The following is an 11,020-nucleotide window of genomic DNA, read 5'->3' as shown; positions in this document are numbered from 1 at the left end:
GCAGCCTGCCTGCTGCTTGCTGCAGCTGCCCAGAGCCCAGGCTGGCGGGTGTGTGCCCTCCCTCACAGCAGGTAAGTCTGTGGGGGAAGGGGCAGGGGGAGGGGAAAGGGCCATGGGGGTGCAGACCATAGCCCCCACAGTGAGGGAGGGAGTGGGGCACAGGTAGGAGCAGCGGCTGGGGTGAGTGGGGCCCTGGCCGGGCTGGGTGGTGGGACAAGCGGAGGCCCAGAGGGCAGATGCCCCCCCGATCTGTGTGCAGGGAAGAGACAGCTGCACTTTGCGCTGTACTACATGCTGTACTTTAAGCTCCACTGCCCCAAGAGCTACACAACAACATGCGGCAGACAAGCAGTGCAGCATAGCCCAGTGGTGGGACACATGTGGCATCAGTCACTCCTGGGGCAGTTGCAGCAGTGGCAGCTGTCCCCACCCTGTGCACAGATCTGGGGGGGGCACATGCCCCCTGGGCTTCTGCTTGTCCCTGCTTCTGCCTGTGCCTAGCTCCTTCCCTCACCTCTGGGGCCTCAATCTGCCCCACCGTGCAAGGCAGTGAGGGAGGGAGTGGGGCTGGGGCAGGCCCTGCACAGCCAGGGCATGATGTGAGATGGAGCTGTGAACGGCTTGTCCGGGGCTGCAGGGAGGGGGTGGTGGCTTGCGCCACTGCATGCACCCTGGGAGGCAGGGTGGAGGGGTGTGCCCTGGAACTGTGCACAGGGTGAGGGTGGGCTGCTGCTGCGGGCTAGGGCTGGGGGGCTGTGTTGGGCTCTTACTGGGGGGTGGCCTGGGCCACACTGCACTCAGGGTGGGCAGTGGTGGTGCTGGGAGGGGAGGTTGGGGGGGCTGTGGTGCATTTTGGTGTTGCAGCCACTCTATAGCCCCCTTCCAGTGCCACTGCCACCTAACCTGAGCATAGTCTGGCCCAGACCCCCACTGGGAAAATCCCTGTGCTGCCCCCGATCCCAGCCCACAGCAGCAGCCTGCCCCACTCCGCGCACAGATCCAGGGGCACATGCCCCCCATGCCCTCCCAGGGTGTACATAGCAGCAGGACTTACGCCCCCTAGACAAGCTGCTCACAGCTCTGTCCCACCCCCCGCCCCTCCCTTCTCCCTGGCTGTGCAGCATCTGCCCCAGCCCCAGCCCCAGCCCCACTCCCTCCCTCACTGCTACATGCGCACCACTCCCCACTACTCTGCAGCCTCCCAGAGTCTGCCTTGTGGTGCTACCTGCTGCCCTGCGTTTGGGTGAGCTAAGCTCCATTAGCCCCAAACTTCTACCACCTATGTGCGACCCAGTAAATGGCTGTTCTTATGCATTTGTACCATATGAGGAGAAATCTTTGTGTATATCTTTCTTTGCTCACAAAACAGTTTGAAGCTGATGCCTATCTGATTAAGGAATACATATAAGATGTAACTAGTGGAAGTTGCATAAAAGAAAAGAGAGAATGGATCAAAGCACAAAAACAGAATGTTTTATTCTCCCCCCTGAACATGGGTATTTGAAAACAGCAATACCAGTGATGCTTATAAGACCTCACAGGCACTACAATATAGTGTTGTCAAATGAAAAGCAAGCACTGAGGTAGGAAACAGTGGGCTGTTCTCAGTTTGGTTTGTTCTATGAGCTTATAAAATAATGCTGTCTACACACCCTTAAAATATATCCTTTACTTTACATGCTACTATTGGAAAACCGGGGCAGTCAGGATACTTGGTAGTTAGGCACAAACCGAACCCTAAACAAACTCAAGGCCAGTGTAATATAAACTATGGGAGCCAAAAGGCTGCTAAGAATGTAAAATGAAAATAAACAATTCTAGGCACATACTGCCACATCAATGTATTAAGCAGAAATGAGAAGAGAAACCAGAGGGAAATGTATAGCCACACATCCAATCCTTCCTCTCTGGTATCTAGACGCATGAGCTATAAATTCTTTCTTTTAGTGTTTGGTGTAGAGATGTACTTTGGTTATCTGCTACACTTAGTTTTTGAAATTTTATTCCATATGTACTGGGGGGAAGTGAGTAAGGTAGCTTTCTTCTCCATTATGGAAACTCTGGAGTATTGGGTGCTTGGGTGATAGGTTGACAAAAACCTGTCTGTGGTTGCTTCCACCTTGTTAACTCTGTGATTTTCATAAATACATTGTTGTCCTGGTAGAGAGATTAACACAGATGGCATTATTTAAACTGGAGTGAATTAGTTGCCTCTGAAGTCTCTTTGAAATCAGACCATAGGAGACAAATACCTTATCTTTTTTGGTGGTTTGTCTAATTTTGCTTTAGTTGAGATGCCAGAGACCTTGCTGAAAATGCTTCATCTTGTTACTTGTAAATTGGATTCGTGCCCCACAAGGCTAGGGAAAGCAAGCAAGGAGTATTGGCCCTATTATTGATGTAGATTGTTAACGTTTCTGGAGGGAGGGAGGTTGCCAACTTTGCTGAAACGAGGTGGTGTTAGGAAACTTTTTTTGAAAAAAACTGATTTGCCATTTTTGACCAGTTCCCAACCTTTCTTCATGGGGCACAATGATTATAAAACTGGCAGCAAGGCTGGCAATGATTATAAAACTGGCATCATTGCCATATATAATTTTCAGGGTTCTTTTTTTTTTTCTTTTTCTTTTCAGTAAATTTTCAGGCCTAAGTGTAGAGCAGATACTATTAGTCTCTGTGGATGATGAACTCCTAATGATACAAATTAGATGTTTGTATTTTATACTTCTAACAGTAGCAGTTACTGAGGGATGCTCATATATTAAATCCACAACAGTCATCAATAAGATGCTAAGAATTAATATTGCTAATTTATTATTTAATTACTGATATGCTTGGCACAATAGAAGATGCACAAGTGAGACACTGTGTGACAGGTACACGATCTGGGCCGCCCTTAATGTGGCCCACACACCTGTCCCTGGGGCAACCGCCCGCCTACTCTCCTGCCACGCCTTGTTCTTAATTAATTGTTCAGTGTTAATCAGCGAGAGGCTGCCCTTATACTGCCCCGCTGCTAGGGGCGCTATCTGCAGCTCCGTTTCCTCCCCTACACCGCAGTCCACACCTTGCCGATGTTAACTCAGGTCTATCCCTATCTTGGCCCCTTCCTGTTCTCTCTGGGCCTTCTCCATGATGCTCACGCCCTCTCCTAGGGCTCACTGTGCCCAACTCGGGCCTCTTACTAATGCTGCCCCCTATCTGGGGCTCGCCGTGCCCAACTTGGGCTTCTCAGTTGTGCAGCCCCCTATCTGGGGCTCACCATGCCCCGCTTGGGCTTCCTAGTAATGTTGCCCCCTATCTGGGGCTTACCGTGTCCAACTTGGGCTTCCTCAATCATGCTGCCCTCTATTTGGGGCTTGCCATGCCCATACTGGGGCTTCTCAAACACCCCTCTCTGGGGCTGGGGCCTATGCACCCCGTATGCTGTGCCCTCACTGGCGCTGGGGTCCTCACACTCTGCTGTGAGTCCCCTATGAGGCCTCCTCCAACCCCTAATAGCCTCACCCAAACCACCGGTCTAACAAACAGCAACACAAACTTGAGCCTCCTGGCTATAACTCAAACATAAGCTGCCTGGCTACAACAACATTGCTCAACTCAGGTCAAGCTGTACCTGCAGTTAGGCTTCTCCTCGCATCCTGCCTTAAGGAGCTTCTGCCTCTCTGGCTGCTGGCAGGGAACTGCTTCTAACCTCAGCTCCTGGGCTTTATATGGGCCAGGCCCTGCCCTTTCTGGTCAGCTGACTTTCCCTGGTTGCCCCGGCAACCCACAGCTGTGCTCCTTAGTTTTCCCCTCTTCAGGCACAGGGCACCTCAGTGCTCTGTGACACACTGGTACCTCCTCAGAAGTTGTTATAGTTTAAAAGACTGATGCGGAGAAGCTAAAAACTTCAGGGAGTACCAGAGAAAGAAGGCATATTTTCTTTCTTCACATAATATTGGGGCAGAAGGATATGACCTAACATGGTAGGATATATGAGATACAACAGAAATTATGTAGGCATTGTGAGGAACTGAATTTTATCCTTATAGTACCTGCAAACAGCTGAATCACAACACTGTTGCACATACCCTTGTATTCCTATAACCCAACAGGTTTATGGTTCTGTAGGTCCAAATGCAGAACAGAGCCACTTCCTTGTTGATACCCAAGTTTTGAATGCTTAATTTTTTCTATGGTAAACCTTGGAAATTTGCCAGGAAATTAATCTCAGCGATATACAAGGGCTATGACATCTACCTTTGCAATATGTATTGTTTTGACCTGCTGCCCATATCAGACCCATAACTTTTAACCAGAATTGTAGCATGCTGCATAATGATATGATGGTCTATAGTTGTTTGGTGCAACTATATTGTTGTACAGTCTCTTAAGTACCTGTGGAGTTACTGATTTTCTTTCCATCTTAAAGAAAGCTGGTCCTGATAGATTACACCCTAGAGTACTCAAGGAGCTGGCAGGTGTCATAGCTCAACCATTGGCAAACATATTTGAAAACTCGTGGTGCTCAGGTGAAGTACCTGAAGACTGGCAGAAAGTAGATCCCAGGAATTATAGGCCAATCAGCTTGACCTCGATCCCTGGTAAGATTCTGGAGAAAATTATCAAGGAGACCCTTCTGGATAAGCTGGCTGAGGGCAACATCCTGAGGGATAGCCAGCACGGGTTTGTCATGGGTAGGTCTTGCCTGACCAATCTCATCTCCTGCTATGACCAGGTGACATATCACCTGAACAAGGGAGAAGAGATTGACATCATATATCTGGACTTTAAAAAAGCCTTTGATTTGGTGTCTCATGACCTCCTCATGAAAAATTGGCCAACTATGGCCTCGGCTACACCACAGTCTGATGGCTGGGGAATTGGCTCCGAGGTCGGACCCAGAGAGTAGTGGTCAATGGTAGCAAATCATTATGGCACTCCGTGAGCAGTGGCATCCTCCAAGGCTCTGTCCTTGGACAAGTTCTCTTTAACACCTTTATCAACAATGTGGAAATCGGTGTCAGAAGCACACTGGCTAAGTTCACCGATGACACTAAACTTTGGGGCATAGCGTCCACGCCTGAGGACAGGCTAGTGATCCAGGCTGACTTTGATAAACTTAGTAAGTGGGCGGATACAAACCTGATGACATTCAATTCTGATAAATGTAAGGTACTCTACCTTGGGTAAAAAAAACCCACAGCATACTTATAGGCTCGGCAGTCCTACACCTGCTAGCACCATTGCTGAAAGAGACTTGGGGGTCATGACTGACCACAAGATGAACATAAGCCACCAATGTGATGTCACAGCTGGTAAAGCAAACAAAACTCTGGCTTGCATCCATAGATGCTTCTCAAGTAAATCTCAGGATGTCATCTTCCCACTGTACTCAGCCTTGGTGAGGCCGCAGCTGGAGTACTGCATCCAATTCTGGGCTCCACAATTCAAGAAGGATGTTGAGAAGCTTGAGAGAGTTCAGAGGAGAGCCACGTGCATGATCAGAGGGCAAGAGAATAGGCCTTTTGAAGGGAGGCTGAGAACTATGGGACTCTTCAGCCTGGAAAAGCGCAGGCTCAGGGTGGACCTGGTGGCTGCTTGTAAGTACATAAGGGGTGTACAGCAGGACCTGAGAGAACGTCTGTTCACCAGAGCGCCACAAGGAAAAACAAGGAACAATGATCATAAACTCCTCCAAGACCGTTTTAGGCTGAACATAAGAAAAAATGTCTTTACTGTCTGAGCCCCAAAGACCTGGAATAGACTCCTTCCAGAAGTGTTGCAGGCACCTGCTCTGGACTCATTCAAGAAATGCTTGGATGCTTATCTTGCTGGGGTCCTTTGACCCTAGCTGACTTCCTGCCCCTGGGGCAGGGGGGCTGGACTCGATGATCTGCGAGGTCCCTTTCAGCCCTAACATCTATGAAATCTATGAAAGTTGATTTTGAAAGCATGACACTTTTATATTCAATGCAAAAAGGATGAACAGACTTTGAAAGCTGACACTATTTATGTAATGTCTCCTTGGCACAAACTTCACCCTCAATAAGACTGAAAAAAAACCATTTACTTTTAATGAAACCGAGCTCAACTGAATTGTCTTTTTGGGTACAAGTGGAAATTAAGAAAATTAAAAATTATTATTTTTAACTTCCCAGGAACCCAGCATAGAGGTTTACATGGAGATAAATGCAAATAATTTATTCAAGTAAACTTTTTACTCAACCCCTATATCATCAGGATAAACTAGAATCAAACATTATCAAAATTAATATTTTTTTTTATCATTGAGCATGCCCAAAAATATATGTCCCCCATTGATTTTGAGATTCTAGTGACCAGGATATACTAAGGAATGCTTTCTGACTTCTCATGTGCATTTGCTTCTGTGGAAATATAACCATTTAGTAAAATCTTACTCTGATCATACTGTGATTCTTTCCATTAATATCTGGCAGACTTGTCTTCTGGAGGGGACTAACTGTAGTGTTACTATGCATTTGCTGACTAATTTGGTCTAATGCAATTTTCCCCTTAGCATAGTAAAATGCCAAAGTTGATTAATGCTGTTCTTTGTAAACTTTCATGCTGCACTTTTGTTTGATTTTAGTCTGATGTATGTCAGCCGGCACTGCAGGGACCATCTTTATAAAAAGGTACTAGAAAGTGTCAAAAGACTGCTAATGATATCTGCACACAAGGAAGAAAATGTGACCCAGTTTAGATATTAGTGTATGTCAATCTAGTGGATCCTGTATTCGGAGTGTAAAATGAATTGCAAAAACTACAGCCTTCTTCCCTAAAGGCAAAGAAAACTAAAATTGCAATGAAAACTCTATTTACTTAAATATAATCAAATTGGCTGTTTATTTCACAATTTTTCTTCTTGTGGCAGTTTAGAAATGTTTCTATCTTGACACTACATATTACCTGAATTAAACAAGGTTCCTGATTGATTTTCCAACCACTTGCAGATGTGAAGATAGAGATAGCATTCTCCATTCTATGACCATCCTTCTTGGGTGTAGTCTATTACTAAAGCTGCCATACGGCCTGTCTTAGTTAATCTTGGAAATCTTTGCTGCTGTGCCTGAATTTGGACCACAACAAACAAACTCAAACTGAAAAATATTCACTTCTCACTAGTCTACAGGCCAAAATGTTAACATGTAGGTGGATAAATCTGACATCTAAATAATGGTTTGTTTGTTTTTTTCAGATGCTGAGTATTCACAGTTCCCACTGACCTTAGCAGGAGCTGTATATACTCAGCACCTTTTGATCTCTGCCCTGTAGTAGCACCAGAGAAAAGAAAAAATATCTAGGTTTTTTTCTATAAAGATCAGTCTAATATAACCAGGCACCCTAACCATTAAAGCCCCTTAATAATAATCCAAAATCATAACCATAGAGTTGTGTGGTGCCACTGTTGGGCAGACTTAATGTTGTTTGAATGTCCTGTGTATTTCTGTACCTAGTAATTTTAGATTTCCTTTAAATTTAACCTTAGCTGTTGAATTTCCCAGACTTATATGGTTTGGTTTTGTGACAATTAAAACACCTTTATGAAGCATTATGTTCTAATTAACGAATATATGCCTTTGATTTGAATGCCACATTATTGTATCATAGATTTTGTCTGGGAGCTTTTTAATTATCTGGAAATGTCGTTGAATAGCAAAGTCGCAAAAATATTTATGTTAGTATATTCCAGAGACTACTAGGGGGACTGCTCCTTACACAGCTTTGCTAGGTCTTTTTCTAATATGATAGCAGATCAAATTGAGTGTGATACACATACGGACACAAAATAATACATGCTGGAATGAGTTAACTGCCATTGGCTTAAGTCCACTGTAACAACTCAGGAAAAAAACAAGGCCTCTTTGTGGATCAATCAATTAAAGCTTCTGCTCCAGGTGCAGCTGCAGTCATATAAGCAAGGAAAATACAATAGATAATATACTGAAAATATTGTAATGCTATTTCATGGTTCTCTTGTGTAGTGCAGGGTTCTGTTTTGGTTAGTCTATTTCAATGAAGAAATCAATAGAAAAAGAGGAATGCAGGAAGGGGTGAGAAGGTTGATTAGTAACATAGATAAACTTCCAGATGGAGAAAGATTTATTTTTTCCTCTAAACCAACTAATAGCCTTAAAGAAGAAACATGATAGAGAGAGATATGTAATGACTAGCACAAAGAAAATAAGCATAGTGGTTCTTGTAATATAGTAACAAAGGAGCATTTACTGACAACTGAAAGGCAGCAAGTTTAAAACTGATTAAAGGGAACACTTTTTTAAACACTACATTTTTGGACAGCGGAACTCCTTGTTACAAATTATCACTGAAATCAGTTATCAATCCAAACAAGAGCATCCGTAGTTACTCTGGATAGAGTGTTTTTAAAAATCTCTCCTGGAAGAGAAAGACATCTTAATGCTTTAAAACACAAGTCATTTTCTAACTACTTGGGGATTAAAGAAAATTACCAGCAGCAGGTTATTGCATAGTTGCCCACTTTGGGGTTTCTTGTGCCTTTGCTGAAGCAACTGGTACTATCTGTTGCTGGTGACAGACTGTGGACCACTGGCTGGTCATATGTGGCAGTTACTATGTAATATTTATTTTAATAGGATTCCTTCAACATAACTATTGTTTCCCAAGGTATTTGCTTATTAAATAGATTTTTTTTACCTTCCAGTTAGTCTTCCATTTAGCTGGTTTACTCATGTACATCATAGTGTTTGTCATATTCATGTCTGTCAGTCCCATAACATAGATCTACAATATTCCGAAACTCGCACAAGAGAGAGAGCATCCAGCATTTGGATCAACATGTTGTATAAATCCTTGATTTGGATCTTGGTAATACTGGGTAGTTTGTAATTTCAGGTACTCGGGTCAAATGGTCTAAATGTAATCTAACTTGCTGGAAGTTTGATAGTGCTGGTCCAATGTTTTCCCTATCTGATCTCTACCCTCTTGCTAACTTTTATTTTATGTTTTATGGAATAACCCCTGTTTTTATAGAATAATCCCTGTTAGTGCCATGTTTATTGCCTTTTATTTGTATTTCTGTTTGTTATTCCTTCAATTGCTTTAATTGTATTTAAAAATCATCTTTGGTATAATATTTGTATATACACATGCACAATTTACACATGCATATAAAATAGGAAAAGACAAAATAAAGTGCATAATGCAAAGCATGAAAAATTTTACCAGTACAGACTTGAAGTGTCTAATTTCAAGGGAAATTTATAAATGTGTTTTTCAGACCATCCAAAGCAAGTGCCAATAAAATCTTTATTCTACACTATACCTTCATGTACTTTTTATGTATCATGTGTTACAAACAATTTTCTTAATGAGTAATAGGGTTTTGCATCCCACCTGCAAAGCCAGGTATTTTAGTTACTGTCACTCAGTATTAGGCTTGGCCTGTGTCATAAAAACCTTTAAAAATGAACTGAAAAAACCATTCTGCGCCTTAAACCCTGTCCTTCTCAAATATGCTATTAGTCAGATTGTGTATATGAATTCTGATTTAAGCTTTTCTGTTAACTTTACTTCATTGTTATCTCTTCATCCTAATCTATCCTCTACTGTACTTGCCTGTTTTATACACCTGCTGCATCTTCTCTGATTTTGATTGTAAACTATCTGGGACAAACAGTGTCATCTTTGTTACTGTTCTGTATAGGACAGTTGAGCCCTGGTCTTTGGCAGATGTTTCTAGGCATTACTGTAAGAATAATAACGGGAGTTTACAGAGCAGAATCACATGGTGACTCTCTAAAAAAGAATGGGACTCTCCTCTTATCATGTTATTTTGAACTTTCAAGCTATCACCGCATCAGGAATGAATATCCTGGATTTAATCTAGGAATTTCTTAGGGCAATTTCATCACAGGGAGAAAAAAAAGAAAACATTTATTTAGCAGGTAATTAAAACTAATAGTGATTCTTGGAATCAGTATGAGGATTAGGAAATTACTAGGAGACAGGTATTCACGGGTAGAAGGCAAGCTAAGAAATCCAAGGTGCATAATAAATTGTAGGATCATGTGACAAAATTATATGATCCCTTAATGTTGACTTGAGGATACATCCTTTTTATGAAGTAAGTAGCCAATTGCCCATCAAGTATGATGGGAGGGCTGCGGGAGAAGGGGGCTGGGAAGGAGTGTAGCCACTTAATGCCCCATGCTGCCACTTTTCTGCCTCTTGCAGGGAGCAGGGTGGGGGAGCCAAGGCCTTGGCTCCCCCACCCTCTGTCCAGTCCTCAGCGCAGCTTCAGAATCATGGTGGTGCTCCGCCATGCTTGGAGAACTCTAATGGGCTGTTTCCATCAGCCAATAAGACTGCGAATAAAGCATTACACAGACAGACAGACAGACAGACAGACTGAGGCTTTTATAATATTAGAACTAGCCAATTGCCCATCAAGAATGACGGGGGCCGGGGGGGAGCAGATGGGGACAGAGCCCAGCCCTCCCACCTAGATCCGCTCCCCCTTCCCTCCTGCTGCTTGGGGTCCAGGCCTGCTCCCCCCTCCCTGCTGCAGGATTGAGGGGAAGGGAGGAGCAGGCCTGGGCCCAATGCGGGGGAGGACTGGGCTGAAGGGTGAGGAGAAGCTGGGCCGCCGTGGCGGAGGGGTGGAGGAGGAGCAGCAGGCTCGGGTCAGCCTAGCAGTGGTGGGGGGATGGGAGGAGCGGGCTTAGGGCCAAGGCGGGAGAGCAGGAGTCGGGGAGGAGTGGGCCCAGGCCTGAGGGGCAGGGAGGAAGCCCACTCCTTCCCTTCCCCAGCTGCTGCCATGTCGGGCTGGGCTTGCTGTTCCCCGCTCCCCCGCTTGGGCCCACTCTGCACCTCCACGTTGGGCCTGGACCCGCTCCCCCGCCTGTGTTGAGCCCAGACTCGCTCCCTACCTTGTTACCTGTGGGAGGGGTGGGGGCAAGGCCCCCTCTGCTGGCCTCACCTCCCCTTTCATCCACTCTGTTGCTGTCACCTCCAGGGAGCAGCGGTGGGGGTG

Source organism: Alligator mississippiensis, chromosome 3 (genome assembly GCF_030867095.1).
Source record: "Alligator mississippiensis isolate rAllMis1 chromosome 3, rAllMis1, whole genome shotgun sequence".
Taxonomy (NCBI): Eukaryota; Metazoa; Chordata; order Crocodylia; family Alligatoridae; genus Alligator; species Alligator mississippiensis.
Note: the sequence above shows the minus strand (reverse complement) of the source record.